The 17010-nt window shown below is 58.0% G+C and overlaps 1 long non-coding RNA gene across 1 annotated transcript; it reads right to left on the bottom strand.

Annotated features, from left to right (window-relative positions):
* Window positions 1-13664: 13664 nt before the first annotated feature.
* On the bottom strand, window positions 13665-16642 carry LOC145528924 (uncharacterized). The gene is made up of 2 exons (XR_014070794.1): window positions 16524-16642; window positions 13665-15992 (listed from the first exon to the last, which is right to left on the bottom strand). It is a non-coding gene; the product is annotated as an uncharacterized LOC145528924 (long non-coding RNA).
* Between the last annotated feature and the right edge of the window lie 368 nt (window positions 16643-17010).

Raw genomic sequence — 17010 nt, 5'->3', positions numbered from 1 at the left:
GAGCCTGTACCCTAGCCTTGCCCTGGAGGCTGTGCTGGACTCACCGCCCCTAGGGGCACCCGTTCACAGGGAAGCCCACTGGTGCATAGCAGGAGGGCCCCGTCCTCCCGGGGTGCTGCAGCCTCTCACCATCCACGCTCTCACTTCTCACAGCTGGGGTCCTCTCCGCCAGCTTCCGGAGAAGCTGCCGGGTGCTTTAGAAGAGCCACATTTCATGGTGCTGAACGCAGGACCATAAGGGCCAATTGCTTATCGGGGTCAACTGTTTGGAGCCCCCAGGGGCAGGAAGGGCTGGTCTGGGCTGGGCCTGGTGGAGGCGGGGATAGAGCGCATGGCCCTGGGTCACCTGTACTTGGCTCAGCCTCAGGGGAGACAGGGGGTGGGTCAGCTTGCTGTGTAACACTAGGCTGGGGCTGACCAGGAGGGGGTGACACCCGGGGAGGAGGGACCTCCTGACTGTGGTTCTAATTCCCTCCAGAACCAGCCCGATCCCTTCCCCTCGGGCCTTCAACTGTCAGAGGAGACTGTCCGGTTGGGAGAGCTCCGCTGTGGAGCCCTCGTTCCTGGTATAGTGGGAGAACAAGCCCTGGGGAGCGACTTCAGCAGACCCTGCCGGGGCAGCACTGCCCTGGGGTCTGAGCACACCCCAGAGCGATTCAGGGAGGGCACTCCCGGGATGCGCCTGGGGTGGAGCGGACACCCTGGGTGGGGCGGTGGGCTCAGCTGTGCAGCCCCAGGGGTCCTCTTACTCCCGAATCAGACCCGTCCACCAGGACTCCAGCTGCCCTTGGCAATGGGGCCAAGTCCATGTTCCTGGAGGTGACTGATTCCTCATCAAGGGTCTCTCTCTTTTCGGGCAGGAAAGGAGCACAGTGACCCCCTTCCTTCCTCCACCTCCAGCTCCCACCGTTCCCTCTTTATGGGTCGTCTGGGGACAGAGACCGCGGTCAGGAGGAGCCGGGGGCCCCAGGCCCGTCAGGGGTCCACACGGAAAACACCGACACTGGGGCTTTGTGCCCACGGGTGGCATGAACCCTCGGAGGTGGATGTCGGGGAGGGCTGCGGAGTTGCCAGAGCCAAGAAGCAAGATCAAGGCACTGAAACTGCCCAGTACATTCTCTAACTGCAGCGCGGCTGCTAGAAATCATGGCAAAAAGACAGAACACCCAGGCTTGTGGGGATTAAACAAACAGCCCATCGGTCAAAGAAGAAACCATAATTAATAACCTAAGTATTCAGCTGAATAAATTAGCAAGAAGAAGGAAATGATTTAAAAAGAAGAGCAGAAATTAGTGAAATAAGAATATAAATACACCCAAAAACAGGCTCAGTAATTAATGCCAAAAGTTTGATCTTTGAGAGGGTTTATGAAACTTGCAAAGCTCTGATAGGTCTGACAAAGAAGAGAAAGTGGCTGAGATTCGGAGTGAGAAAGAAGGGGTCTCTGCAGCGCTTACAGGTCCCAAACCCACAAAGAGGAAGAACTAAGCGGAGTATCACAAACCAGTGTATGTCCGCGTGTTGGAAACATCTGATAAAATGGACAACTAGGAAAATACAGCTAACAAACCTGACACGTGGGAAAGAGGAAGCCTGAGGAGTCCTCACCCACGACTATGAAAGAAGGTGAATTTACAATCAGAAGCCTGCTTCCATCAGAGAAAACCCCTGGACTAGAGAGCCATCACGCGTAAGTTTTGCTTAACGTCTGAGGAAGAACCAATGACAGTTTTATAGATTTTTTAAAAAGTAAACTCTTCCAAGTGACAGTCAAAGAGGGAGATCTTCCCAACTTATCTTATCCGGTGAGTATAACTTTAATACAGAGATAAACACAGGAAAGTATGATGAAGGAGAATCTCACTTACTGGTACAGATGTTAAATAAAACATCAGCAAATTGAACTTTTACAAAAGGTCATCCATCACGTGCAAGGCCGTCTGTATCAGTGTCATACAGTTAATCAGAGAATCTGCCAGTGTAATTACCCATAAAACAATATTAAAGAAGAAACGTTATATGATCATCTCAAAAGATGCACCAAAAATGTTTGATAAAATCCAATACTAATTAACAATAAAAATATCTATTAGTGAACTTGGAGTAAAAGAGAACTCTTTAATACAAGGAAGAATATTTTTGTACGACATGCACAAGCATAATACCGGTGAGATAGAAAGGCTTTCTCTTTACGATTAGTTATCAGATAAGGGTGCCTTCTGAGCCCAGTTCTGGAGGCCCTGGATCAATCTGTCAGAGAGGAAATAGAAAGGGTATAGGAATCTGAAAGACAGAAGCAAAACTTTCATCATTTAAAGATAAAATTGTTGAGAATACTAAATATAATGCCTTATAGTTATTAGAATCAATAGATAGTTTAGCAAGATTATTGGATTAAAAAATAGTACACACAATTCAATTATGCTTCTATAATCCTCCATTTAACAATCAGAGAATAAAGCTTAAAACAAAGATACTATTTGCAAAAAATCCGGAAACACAGTCAACCCTCTCTATCTGTGGGTTCTGCGTCCGTGGAGCCAACTAACCACTGATAAATTTTGCTTGAAACCGCAAACTTGGAATCCTCAGAAACGGAGAGCTGACGAGACCTCACTGCTTTATATAAGGAACCTGAGCATCTGGGAATTCTGGTATCCTCGGGAGGAAGGGGTGGGGAGTCTTAGAACCAGGCCCCCGAGGGTACAGAGGGAGGGACTATATTAAGTACCTAGAAATGAACCTAACAAAATGGGGGTAATATTTCCACTAAAAAGTCTATTAAGCATTATTGAGAGAAATCTTTAAAAACTTAAAGCTTCATTTTGAAAAAGACCATGAAAATGATGGTCATGGATATAAAGATTCAATATTTTTAAGGTTTAAAATTTCTCCAAATCAATTTAATGTTTCAATACAGTACCATTCAGAATCCCAATAGATGTGTTCCTGTCTGTGTGTGTGTGTGTGTGTGTGTTGTGACCAGAAGATTCTACAATACAAAAGACCAAGAATAACCAGGACACAAAAGGAGGAGGAGAAGGACCTGATTTTGACATTTGCTGTGATGTTATTAATAAAACCGAGACAGTATGGTGTTGGCAAAGCAATAGACGTGAATAGATTTAAATGAATAACCTTGAAACAGACCTGTGCATAGATAAACCCTCGGCTCGGGAGAAATGTAGCACCAAAGAGCAGTGAAGACCTGATGGAGCGCGGGGACGATGAGACATCCACGGGGGTCCGAGTGAACTTGAACTCTACCTCACACCACACTCTGCAATCAGTTCCAGGCGGGCTGGAAGGCTGTGTGTGAAAGGCAGAATAACAGGCTGGAGAAGTTAATGTAGAAGAAAAGCTTCACGCTGTTGGGATAGGAAACATTTTGTCGTCACTAACCCTAAAGGGAAATATTGATGCATTTGACTACATTAAAATTAAGAACTTCTGTTCATCAGAAGACATCATTCACAGAAGATAAATACAAGCCACAAAACAGGAAACTGTATTTGAAAAAATAAAGGGCTTATATTCAGAATTTAAAACAGCTTCCTAGAAACAATAAGAAAAACTCATGGACAACAGAAAAAAAGCGAGAGACACAAACACTTCACTGAAGAGGACATCCGAATGTCCAACAAATGTGCGAAGAAGTGTTCGAGAATCGTTATTATGAAAATGGAAATAAAACCTCAGAGACATATCATTACACAGGCACCAGAATGGATTTAAAGAAAGACCGACCATGAAAGGACTCGAGCAACGGATCTCATTGCTGCAGTTGGGGGTATGAGTTGTCACCATCAGTTTAGAGGACTACCTGCCAATACCTGGGTAGGTAGGACGTGTGCAGAGCTCAGACTTAAAAACTTCACCCCAGGAACACAGCTCAGGCACACACACACACCTGTGTATGCAAGACGCGTGTAAGGATGGGACATTAACTGAAACATCCACACCAGAAAACCAAACATCCAGTGGTAGTCAATGGGTACGTTTTTCTACTTTAGCCGGAAAAGTGGTAAAATGCAGCAACACCCAACACGATCAATCTTCAGAACATCATGTCAGGTGAAAGAAATCAGCAATGAAAAAAATTCATGCAAGTGAAACTGGAGTGATGAATAACAGGTGATAATAAGATTCCAGCAGTGACCTTGGGCTGTGCCCTCAAGGTCCCAAGGCCACGTTCTTGGTGGATCTCAACACCTTCCTGGGGGCAGAGGGATCCGTGGCTGGAGGGCAACTGGGCAGCCAGAGCACAGAGAAGCAGGCCATGAGCTGCGGACCCAGCCAACACCCCTGCACCTGCCAGGAAATGTCTGGGAAATACTCACAGAGCTAGAGAGTATGCATCACCTGGCACCCTGCCTGAGGAACACAAACCCCCGTGAAGTAGGACAGGGAAGGGGCCCGCACGAGTAGACTTTACAGTGTCGCTAAGTTTACAAGGGGATCAACACAACAGTGAATCCGGCTCCCTTTCCTGCCTTCTTTCTCGCCCCTCCCCTCTCACTTGCTCACGTGGTCCCGTCTCCGGACACAGCCACGCGTGCGGCCCAGGGACCGGGCAGGCCTCCTGGAGCAGGACATCCAGACCATCCCCAGAACCAGGGCCTCCTGGAGCCCCATCTTCCCCCTTCAGGTCCTGGCGTGGGACCTCCCTCCTCCAGGGCCAGGGTGAACAGGCTGGCTGGAAACTGGTGGGAAACAGGGTGGCATCTCCCACCCACCACCCCACCAAGTTGGCAAGATAAGGTGTGTGTCCAAGTGCCAAAGGGTCAGAGCCAAGGAGGAGGTCATTGTTGTTGTTAAGTCGCTTCAGTCGTGTCCGACTCTTTGGGACCCCATGGACTGTTGCCCGCCAGGCTCCTTCTGTCCATGGGATTTTCCAGGCAAGAATACTGGAATGGGTTGCATTTCCTTCTCCAGAGGATCCTCTCAACCCAGGGATTGAACTGGCCTTTCCTGCATTGGCAGGCAGAGTTTTTACCACTGAGCCACTTGGGAAGCCCCCAAGAAGGGAGACCCTGGAGCAAAGATGGTCTCCCCAGGTCAGCACCCTGGTCAGCGCTCTGCAGAGCATCCCCTTGCTGGAGTCTCGGTGGCCGTGGGGGTGATGGTGGTGGTGATGGTGTGGGGTGGGGGGTTGCCCCAGACTGGAATGACTTTATCTAGATGACTGGCTCCTCCCACCTGCATGCTGGTGAGCCCATGCCACTGTGTCCTTGACCCCTGATGACAACCCCTGGGCACAGAAACTGGAGTGAATCCTGGGAGAGCAGGACAAGGACTTGTCAAGGGGGGATGGGGTGCCCAGGCCCCCAGCGAGGAGAGGATTCCCCGTGCATGGTTCTAGGGCTTCCAGGCCCCCACCAATCGCCCCTTCTGCTGCTGGAGGCCGTGACCACCAGCCCACCAGGACCTTGGCTCTTCTCCATGGGCCCCGGGCCCCACCAAATGTGTTCCTCCAACATTTCCCCAGCAAATGCCTGCCAGGCTCCCGCTCTGCCTCAGCCCTGGGTGGGGGGCTTGAGGGAGCAGGACCCTCTGTGCAGACTCTGTGGAGCTCCTGGGCCCACCCCCGGGAAGCACCCTGCCAGAGAAGGACTGGAGGTGAGCCAGCTCCTCGGGAGGTGAACACATGTGGGAGAGCCTGGCCGCTGGCCTGCGAGCATTCATAAATCTCCTTGACGGACGTGCTCTCCTGGCCCAGCACAAAGGCCGGCTGCCCGTGTGTATCCAAAGGCGGTAAAGACAGCCGAGCCCGGGAAGCAGTCAACGGCGGCAGACTGGATGGGTCACTTGGGCCCGCTCGCACATAACCAGAGATGGGATGGAGACACAGCCAGGCGTGAGCCAGGGAGAGCGCGGGCAGGAAGGCAGGGTGGGCGCGACCAGGGCCTGCATCGCAGCGTGTCCCCAGCCGCAGCCTCCCACCTGAGGACACCCGGGGCCGGGTCAGCCCTGCCTGACACGTCCCCTTCCTTGGCAGGCTGCTTGCTTCTGTATGGAGGGGGCTTCTGTCCCTGGGCGGGCTCAGGGGGCTCTCATGCCATGACACCCGCGGGCCCCCAGCCGTAGCCCCTGCTGGGAGGTCGTGCCCAGCGGCTCCAGGGCCCCCGCTCTGCCCGCCACGGCTACACTTGCCGTGACTCACTCTGGGGGCCTTGCTTCCGATCTGGGCCTGACAGTTGAGACGAGTGAGGTTCTCTGGACCTCACGGCTGGGAGTGCCCGGAATGTCCGGCTGAGTCTTGTCTGGGCTCTTGGCAGGGGATGCAGGAGGGCAGGGGGCTCTCTGGGGGGAAGAGGGGTGTCAGGAGCGCCTGTTCCCGCTAGATGCTAGCGTGGGACCAATGGCGGGGAGCCCCGGGGCGGTGGTAAATGAAGGGGCCGTTTCTTTCATTCCCAAAGTTTCAAGCTCTCCCTCGATCCCTACGGGGACTGGAGCCTGCTTGCCCAGCACGGCCCCCTGGCTCAGCCCCTCGTCCTCTGGGGGCCGGGGGGCCCTGACGTGAAGGTCGCACCCTTTTCCGAAGCACACAGGCACCGCGGGCCTCCCTGGACACTGTCGTTCTCTCTGAAGCTCCTCCCGGAGCTGGAAGGATGGCTCCCCAGTGGCGCCTTCTGAGGACGCTGCCCCGCTGGCACCACGGACCCCGGGGCACCTGGCGGACCCCGCTCAGGTTCCCGACCGCGGACACTGAGTGGGGGGCGGCGTTGGTCCCAGCTGCTCAGCATCGGCTCATCAGGTGACCGGTCCAAGACTGCAGGCTGCATCTGCCTCAGGGAGGCCCCACCCCTCGGGGTCCCTGGGCCAGGCAAGGGGAGACCCGGTTCTGCTCCTGGGTCTGCCCTGACTGTGCAGTGACCTGGGCAGCACTGCCCCCTCCCCAGCTGGGTCTGGGTGTCCTTGTCTGGACCTGGGCAGTGGGCTGCATGGTCAGTCTGGGCCTTTCCAGGCCTGTCAGGTGACGGTTTGGCACCTGGGTGTCCAACATCCCTTTGCTCTCGTCCGAGCCTCCGTCCTGGGTGCTGGGTGCCCCCCCACCGCTGCCCACGCGCTGGGGGAATCAGGCACTCTCGCCTCCGAGCCTCTGTCCTGGGTGCTGGGTGCCTCCCCACCGCTGCCCACGCACCAAGGGAATCAGGTGCTGGGTCCACCCTGGGTAGCAGGCGGCCTCACCCCCAGCGGCTAAGGGGGGATTTGCTTAATCCAGGCTAACAAGCCAGACACAGCTCCCCGTGCAGTAACGATGCGATTACACAGCTAATCAGCCCAGACGCCCTCCACCACTGAGGGGGCGGCTGCATGGTCTGTGGGCGCCGGTCCTGTTCCCAGTATTTCATTCCTAATGAACGGGGCTCCGTTCTCCTGGAGGGAGCCTGGAGTAAGGCCCGTGACTCGGCTCTTTGGGGTGACTGAGGCGTGGGTGCAGCGGCCGGGGACCTCCACGCACCCCTCGTCCTGCGGTGAGGCTGTCCCTGGGCTGGTTTCCCCACAGCCTGTGGACAAAGGCAACACTCCTGGTTTCCGTGGTGATGGCCTGTGAACGCCCCCCCCCACCCCCGCCAAGGCTCTAGGCACCTGCCTGGAGGGGTGGGATCTGGTAGCTGAGAGGAGCAGGGTGGGGGGAGGTTTTCTGCTTCCCCTCCCCCAAGGCCCAGCGCGTCTGGTTTGCAAGATGAGCTCACGGTCTGAAACACACCAGCGCCCGGCTCTGACCTGGGACCATTACGAGCAGCAATTTCTCAACAAGAAATTGACGTGTAACCAGGAGGACTCGGTGGAGAAGCGGTGATGGGCTCGCAGAGGGGGGAGCCGTGTGGGCATGGATGCCATTGGCAGAGTGGGGACAGCCCGCGACAGCCTCCCAAGCAAGGGCCCCGCCACGGCCCTGGTGGGCAGCACAATGGGGCGGCAGCCCCCCGTCTGGGCCCCAGTGGAGACCTGCCACCTGTGTCTGTGGGGGCCTGTCCCCGGGCTCGGCCGCTCAGCAGCCTAGCCTCCCTGCAGGGACACAGATCTGCAAGACCAGGGCCTGGGTCCCACCTGCCCCCGGAGGCCAGACGCGCGGCCCCACGCAGAGGGTGAGGTGCCGCCTTCTGCCCTCAGCTCCCCGGGCACGCGGCGGGGGCCCGGGCTGCCTGCCTGAGAGATGCTGCCTGCACCACTGCCAGCTGCATGGTGGCCAGTCGCCCCCAGACTCAGCCGCTAAAAGCCACACAGACTTTGTCGGTCGCAGGCTGCCTGCGTCAGGGTCTCTCAGGGCTGTGGGCAGGGTGTTGGCCAGGCTGGGGGCGGCGGCTGCCCCAGGCCCCTGAGATACCGCGGGGAGGTGGTGCAGGGCTCAGGCAGGGCCCCGGGAGAGGAGAGCTGCTTCCGTTTCACTCCAGGAGCCCGTCCTGCCTGACACCGTCTCCTCCGGGAACAGGTGGCTGTGTCCTCTCGGAGGACAGGGCTCTGCCAGCCCCCGCTCGGCCTTACCCTGAGGACTGAGAAGGCTGGGGGGCGGAGGGGAGGCGGGGGCTTCTCCCTGGGCACCCCCAGCGTGTCCGGTCAGACGCTCACAGGGGACCTTCCTTCCTCCTCCTCTCCACCCCCCACCACGTCCTCCCCAGCTGTCCCCTTCCTCCGCCAGTCCTTCCCGAGGGTCCCGGGGGGGGCCTGGGCTGCAGCCCACCACTGCACAAAGAGGAGCCCTGTCCTGACCCTGGCCCCTCCTCAGTTGGCAGAGTGACCTTGGGCCAGTCACACCTCTTCAAGGAGCCTGTTTCCCTGTCTCCCAGGGGCGATGGGGCTAGATTTTTTTCCTTCTTTTCTTTAATCTTGGAGCCATAGAAACCCAGGCCTGGGGGCGATCAGCCCCTCACCATGCGTTCATCTGCCCGCTCATCAGATAGTCGCCGTACCTCTCCCGCAGTGGGGAGGACGGTGGCCCCCCAACTGAACATGTGAGCCAAGCCTCAGAACCCGCACGTATGAGCTCCCTTGGAGAAAGGATCTTTGCAGACGTAATTAAGGCAAGGCTCTCGTGATGAGATCATCCACACACTCAATCCAATGACAAGTGTGCTAACGAGAGACATACTGGAGGGAGTCGGAAAGACAGCAGAGATGGGAGGGATACAGCCCGAAGCCAAAGCAGAGGCTCGAAGTGGCAGGAGACGCCTCCCCCGGAGCCTCTGCGGGGAGGACGGTACCTGGACTTTGGTCTCTTGCCTCCGCAACTGTGAGGAACATGTTTCTGCTGTTTCCCACCCCCTATTTTGTGGTCATGGGTTATGGCAGCCCTGGAGGGGACAGAGACCACAGGGACTGTTATCCAGGGAGGGGGAAGTGGGCCGGGGCGGGACGCGTGGAGGCAGGGGTCTCTCTGCCCTCGTAGCTCGCCCCGCCTTCCGAGGCCCTGCACGACCAGCAGTCCATCAGCCCACTGCCGTTATAAACAGCATCCATAGTCCTTAAGCCTCGGGGAGGATGACCTCCCATCTCAATAATGATCTGCTCTCAGACATTATGAGGAGTGGGCTGACCGGCCCGGGAAAGGACCTCCAATGGACGCGGGATCTACTCTCACGGACACGTGACCATGTGTCCCTCCAGAGTCTCTCAAAGTTTGCACAAGGCAAGGAATTTAAGCACGACCCCAGTTAAGTGGCTTACAGTAAAAGTAGTTACCATGTTCTGATTGCAGGACGTGAGCTCATCAATGAATGAGGCACTTAATTCTCTTTGAGGAGGAATAACCACAGCGTCAGATTTAACTACCAAGCTAGTTAATATAACTTCCGCCCAATTTTGCAAATCATTATTTCCGCAGTTAATGGGCAGGAGGTGACGAATGGAGCGAGGCTGCTCTGGGAGGCTCAGGGAGGCTGGTGATGAAGCCACGGGTGGAGGGCGTGGGGCTCGTGGCGGGACCTTCAGGCTGCCCACAGGAGGAAGGTGCTGCAGGGGAAGGACCCGCTTTGGGAGCTTCACCAGGAAGGGCTTCTCCACCCTGGATGGAGGTGGTGACCTCGGCGGGTGCGGGGCAAGGACCGCAGAGGCTGAGTCCAGGGACACGGCTGGGCCACCTGCCCTCCCAGTGCCTGCTGTGTGTTCCCGCCTCAGCTTGTCAGTCACCCGAGAATCCATGCACCCCAGGTTCCCAGGATGGTACTTTTGCCAGAGCCTTCTCCGTCTTCTCTTTAACTTGCTCTCCACACGTCCAGGGACAGAGGGCTTGTTCTCTCCTTTCTGCAGAAGGATTCTAGTGACAGCTTCCGGGAACAGCAAACCAGACCAACATGTCACTGAGAGTGGAGGCCGGCTGCCTGCTGCTCTAAAGCCAACCTTGAGAGCCACGTTTGGTGGAAAGGAAAACGTACTTTATTTCCTAGGCCAGCAAACAGGGAGGAAGGCAGACTCCTGTCCAAAGGCCGACACCCACCTGGCAGTCAGTGGGCAGGAGCTTTTAAAGGTGGAGTTTCAGGGGCATGTGAGGGAAGGGGGCTCCCGTTCATCTTGAAGTTGGTCATCCGTGGTCTGATCAGTGTCCTCTTGACTGATTTAAGTACAATTAGTCTTCAATTTTAGGGTTGGTTTCTTCCTGTTTCTTTGAGGTCACTTTTCAGAATTGTGGCAGCTTATGTCATGGCCAGGAGCTTCCCAGGTGGTGCGGTGATAAAGAATCTGCCTGCCAATGCAGGAGACGCAGGAGATGTGGGTTCGATCCCTGGATCTGGAAGATACCCTGGAGGAGGAAATGGCAACCCACTCCAGTATTCTTGCTTGGGAAATCGCATGGACAGAGGAGCCTGGCAGGCTACAATCCATGGGGTTCAGAGTCAGACGTGACTGAGCACGTGGGCACACACACACACATACACACATATATATACACGTCGTGGCTACAGTTTGGTTATCATACAGTTAACTTCTTCCACCTGGTGGGGTTTCAGTATCTACAAGACAGCTCACAGGATATGGCTCAGAATATTATGTGTAGCCCTTGAGAAGGAACTAAAGGGCCTTGACTTTGCTTAATGACTAAGCTATTATTATCCTGTCCTGTCTGACTGTTTTCCTTTGCTTCTGCATTTTCTCACTTCACTGAATAGACTTATTCTTTGACTAAAGTTTTCCTACAGACAAAAGGCAGGTGGAGGACCCGGGGGGCTGGCGGGGCAAGACCACCAGGTCCTGCTCTGTTTCAGATGGAGGACTCGGCAGGGCAGTTCGCTGCTTCACGGCGGCAGACTGCTGCAGACGCTTCCTAAAGACACCTAATTCTTCATCCTCGGAACCCGTGAACGTGAGCTTCCCTAGTACATGGGACTTGGCGGATGCGAGTAAGTCGAGGATCTTGAGATGAGGAGGTTACCCTGGGGGACTCCGGGGAGCCTTAAATCAATCACGTGTCTCCTTACGAGTGGGAGGAGAGGAAGCTGATGAAAGGATGAAGAGGGGAGGGGAGGTGACCGCAGAGGCAGAGTGGGAGTGAAGCTGCTGGGAGCCAGGCAGAGAAGGCGGGACCGGGCACCGGAGAAACACAGAGAATGGGTTAGCCCCGGGAGCCTCGGGAGGGAGCACAGCCTTGCCAACACCTTTTCAACCTCAAGAAACTCATTTCAGGCTTCCAATGTCCAGACTTCTAAGATAATACATTTCTGCTGTTTTAAGCCATCAATTTAGCGGTAACTTTTTAAGCCTCAATAAGGCATCCTTGGTGGCTCAGATAGTAAAGAATCTGCCTGCAATGCCAGAGACCCAGGTTTGATCCCTGGGTGGGGAAGATCCCCTGGAGGAGGTCATGGCAACTCACTCTAGTATTCCTGCCTGGAGAATTCCATGGACAGAGGAACCTGGCAAGCTACAGTCCAGGGGTTGCAAAGCGTTGGACATAACTGAGTAACTAACATTTTCATTTTCAGGAATATGCTCCTGAAACAAGAAGTGTGGAGGCAGGTGTCACAGGCGCTGAGAAGGAGGTAATGATGTCATCAAGGACCTGGGCTCCTCTCCTTTCCCACAATCATCCTTGAATGCTGGCTATTTGTCCTTTGGCTTGTCACCTCATGGACATAAACTGGCTGCCACAGCTCCAGGCATCACATCCTCATATGACATCTAAAGCAGGAAGGGATGAAGGGTGGGGTGAGAGGAGTCGCTTCTCCTTATGTGATTCCTTCTTTCATCGAAACGGAAATTTTTTTCCAGAGGCCACAGGGTGTACTTCCTAGGCTGGTCCAACCGAGGGCAAATGGCAACTCTGAGCCAGTCGATTGCAAAGGGAATAGACATCTCTGGTTGGCTTAGACCAATCCCAACTCCTGTCCAGGCTGGGCACAGGCTCCCCCCACACACATGGCTTCTGTTGACAAGTTGGTGAGGGGATGGCCTCTCCCGCGGTCAGTGTGGTCCGGCCCTCCTCAGCTTGAAGACCCTCACTCGTTTGTCCCCAATCCCTGCTGCCCAGAAAAGACAGACAGACCCCGCGACCCGGCGCTCATAGGTTGTGGGACAGAGGAGGGTGCTTGGCAGGTTTCAGGGCCGGCTTCCTGGAGGAGGCGGAAGTAACCTGGGCCTGTGGTGGGGAGAGCCCTGGCCGAGTTCCCTGGGGCTGGGGGCAGCAGCCCCTGGTCCCGCCTGCCCTAACCTGGGACACTCAGCGCCCCGGGTCCTGGGGCAGTGGGGATGGGCCTTTCCTGCTTCTTTGTGTCTCCCCAGCCCCTCAGCTACCAGATCCCAACCTGGCCCTGCACTCGAGTCCCTGGAGACCCTGCTGGCTTGCCCCACCCTGGGCCTGCAGTGCCCACCCACACAGCGCTCGCACCCTGGGTGGCCTCTGCCCTCTCACCACACCCCTGTCCCAAGAGCCCCTTGGAGGGGCGGGGCCCTTTGTTGAGCAAATGAGCAAGTGATGAGCACCCCCACTCCTGTCAGGGCACCTCTGGCCTCTGCACACCCAGCGTCCCGTTCCCTCTGCCTGCCTTGCCTGCCCAGGAAGACCCCCAGGCTGGCAGGGGCCCGGGTGGAGGCCCACTCCCCTGGCAGGTGGGCCTCCTACCACCCGTGTGTGCGTGCCCTCGAAAGCCCTTTGACGTGAGCCGGCATGGGCTCCCGTGAAGCTCCGCCTAGAACTCTGGAGTGTCCTGACCCTTAAACTTTCCTCTCCTCTGTTGACCCCCCCAGCCTCTCACGGCTGCTGCTATAAAGGTGTCCCGTGACCCCTGGGTTCCTACAGGGGCCTTGGTGCCCGTTCGTCCACTGGTCTGGTCTGGCTGGAGTCCAAACATCTGGCGAGGCTGGTGGGGGCCCTTGGACTTGACTTGGCAGCAGTGACCACAGCTGGCTCTGGACAGGGCTTCCGGGGTCCCCCGGGGCAGGCTGTCCCGGGGGCACCCTTGCTTCTCCACCTTGGGGGGCATTTCCTATTCTCCTCAGGTCTCTTGGGGGGCTCTGAGAACACTGTGGGGGGCGGGAGGGGAGGTGAGGCTGCCCCACACCCCTCCCGGCACCCCCCATGCCTTCCTCTGGAAGCCCCATCCCCACCCCCACGGGCACCGCCAGCCCTGGCCCCTCCTTTTCTCCTCTGTGGGTACCCCCCCCCACGCCGCCCAGGAACTGAGCCTGGAGCCCCTCCTGATATTGTTTTTATTTATATACCTGAATGCTCCAAACAGCTGCTTTATTGAGACTCATCCATCACAAGGCTTAATTAAAACAACGCTGAGCATCTAACAGCGCGGATCACTAAAGCAAATGTTTGTTTTGCTGCTGTCGATTAGGGCTGTGTGCCTGGAGCGGCAGCCTGGCAAGGGAGCAGCATGTGGCCCTGACCCCCCGCAGGCCCTGGGAAGCAGGAAGCAGGGCTGCTGAGAGGGCTGGAGGGAGTTGGGTGGGGATGAGCCCTCCGGGTTCAGTGCCTGGAGGGCAGAGGAAGGGCCCTGGTGGGGAGGGGGCTGCCCCATCCTGACACCGATCCACACCGCCACCCCCACCCCCACCCGCTGTCAGCCTCTGAGCTGGAAATCTGAGACCCACTCCTCAGGGGTTGGTGGGGGCTCGACAAAGGCGAATTCCCCAAGACAGGTATGAGATGGGCTTGGAGAGACCCCGTGGAGGAGGACGGCCCGGGGGGGGGAGGGGCCTGGCCAGCAAGGGTCGCCCACCCCCACCCCAGTCCCCCTAGAGGGTCCCTGCAGGAGGTTCCTGCAGCTGCTGCGGATGAATTATCACAAACCGCCTGCCTTAAGGCAACACGACCCTATTACCTCCTGGTCTGGAGGTCACAGGTCTGACTTGGGTCTCACCAGGCTAAGGTCAGGGTGTGGACAGGGCTGGCTCCTTCCAGAGGCTCCAGGGAGGAGAGGGTGTGGGGCCTCGTCCAGCTTCGAGAAGCCGCAGGCATCCCTGGCTGGAGGCTGGGCCTCCCACGACACAGCCAGCATCGGGGCACCAGGCCCCGTCCCCTCCATCTGTCCCGGCCTCTGCCCCTGTGGGGGCCCTGTGCGCACCCTGGACCCAGGCCCACAATCCAGGACAGTCCCCACCTCTGGGTCCCAAGTCACACCTGCGGGTCCCACAGCCACAGGTGCGGGGTGGCGACGGGGCCGTCTCTGGGGGCAGCGATCAGCGAAGACCCCCGAGGTGAGGGCCGCAGGTTGTGGAGAAGAGGGTGTGGAGGTTGAGGGCCTGGCCTAGCGCATTCCCGGGAGGAGAGCCCGGGGTCTCAGGCAGGCTGGCGGTGAGGGGCCAAGACGCCCGCCCTGCAGGGGCTTCGAGGACGGGATGCCAGAAGAGGGTGCAGACTCAGGGACGCGGGTGGCACTGCACCCGGGCCCCCTGTTCCTGAAGGGGCAGTGGAGCTGGACGGGGGAGCTGGCAGTGCCAGGACCACTGCGTCACAGTCAGGCTCGGGGAGGCCCAGCAGGCCCAGCAGGGTCTGGCGTCAGCTGGACCCCGAGGCTCCCAGTTCCCAGTCTGTGCGTGCTGCCCGCGATGGCCAGGGGCTGGCGCCCGTCCAAGCATCCCAGCCCATTCCAGTCATCCCACGTCAGGTGCCCAGCCCCTGAGAACAGGGGCGGTTATAGGGCAGAGGGGCCTGGGGGTGCCCCCCTTTACAGGATGGGGGGACAGAGGTGAGCAGCTGCAGGAGCGGCAGGGGCCAAGGAGGCCAGAGGGCACCCGGGCCATGGGTGACCCAGAGCCCTGGGCGGCAGCATCCCAGCAGCCCATCCACAGGGTCCAGTGTGACCTCAGGGTGACCTTGGAGGCTGTGAGGATGGCTTCCTGGTGAAAGAGCTGGGCTGGCCCAGGGGCAGCGAGGAGGACAGAGGGACGTGACTTCCGCCCGAGTGGACGGGGCACCAGGACTGGCTTGGGGTCAGCTGGGGATCCAGAGCAGAAGGGCCCCTCCCCCAGGAGCCGGGAGCAGGAGCAGTGGCCGGCCCAGCCTTTAGGAGCGCAGGACGCGGCTGTACTTGTGTTAATGACGCTCCTTTGATTGGCCCCAGATGCCCCGTGACTTCGCGCGCTGGCCTCTCTGAGCTCCATTCCGCCCCCACCCTGCAGGATGGGCCCCTTGTGAGGCTCAGGCCTTCCCAGGGAGACCCTCGAAGCTGGTCCTTCCGGGGGGGTCCACCTCCCCAGCAAGGCCGCCCCTGGTCACCCAGACCCAAGGAGCCCACCGTCTCACCCACGTGTCTCTGTTCTCACTGTGACTAACACAGCCCCCCGAGACTGACTGGCTGCTTCCGCGCCAGGCCCCCCACCAGGGTTAAGTTCCATGGGGTGGGGTGGGGGCCACAGGAAGCTCACCCCCCCATCTGCCATCTTGGGAGCTCAGACTCCCCTTTGCTGGAAGACCTCCCGTCTCATCCAGAGGTCACTTCCGGTGTGATCCTCCATCCCACGTGGCCCCGTCTCTCTCCCTGGGACACTGCAGGCCAGGCCCCCAGCCCGGCCCCTCTCCCTCTCTCTCCCCGGAGCCGGGTGACCTGGGTGGAGGCAGCCGGAGCGCTCACTGAGGCAGGGGACACAGCTGACCCTCCGCGTCCCCATCCTCCCGTTAGAACCAGGACTGGTCCCCCTCACGAGGCTGCAGCAGGGCCCAGTGGAAACGGACACGGAGCCCAGAGCAGGGTGGGCGGGCGGGGGTCTAGGACCCCTGGGCCACCCTTGTTGTAGAAACCCCCTCATTCACCATCGCCATGGGCCCTGGGGAGTGACTGAGGTGCTGACAACAGCTCTGCCAGCCCAGGAGCCCTCGGGGACTGTTCCGGCCATCTGGGGTGCTTGGTGGTCCTTCAGCGACTCGGGGTGTCTTTCCCCTGCGGAGGGGATGTCCTCCCAGGACGCCCTTCCTCTCTCCCAGCCTCGTACCAGCGGCTGTGGTCCTGCTCCCGCCCCACCGGCCCCCGCTGTTCGGATGCTGTCCTGTCCATGGCCACACACAGCCCCCATCCCCCACTCCACCTGCCCCTCAGGGCCCCAGGGCTCCTCCTCCCCACCCCTAGGCCTTCCTCCACCTCCGCTGAGGTCGATCACAGTCCACCTCCCCCAGGGGCCTTCTCTGCCTGCACTGACCAGCCACAGGGACCCTTCCCTCCTCTGTCTGGGAGGACCACCCAGGGACCCTCACAGCCTGGGTCTTGGTACCCGGACGCTGCTGCTGGTGATGACATCATAGGAGGAGGTTACTAGGCAACCAGCCTCTGCAGTCAGGGGAGTCTGCTCTGTGATTTGAAGGGCCCTGCCAATTTCTTAAAATATCAGAATCAGAGCACGTGTCGTCCTCGAGAAGAGAGGGAAAGGCAGCCAGGTTCATGTCGTTGGCAAGCCCCCCTCCTCTGCCCTCTGACTACATGGGTTTTCCAAGTGGCAACCGTGAGAGACTAACCTCGTTTGCTTCTCTTGTCGTGGTCCTTAGCCTGGCGGGCGAGGGGCCCATCATTGCTGTGATTTCCGCAGGCACTGCCGAGTCTGCCGTGTTGTCCTCGAGGATGAAATGGGACG

This window comes from Giraffa tippelskirchi, chromosome 12, assembly GCF_054371585.1.
Source record: "Giraffa tippelskirchi isolate mGirTip1 chromosome 12, T2T-mGirTip1v1.2.pri, whole genome shotgun sequence".
NCBI lineage: Eukaryota > Metazoa > Chordata > Mammalia > Artiodactyla > Giraffidae > Giraffa > Giraffa tippelskirchi.
The sequence above is the reverse complement of the archived record's forward strand: the minus strand, read 5'-3'. Positions and strand labels throughout refer to the sequence as shown.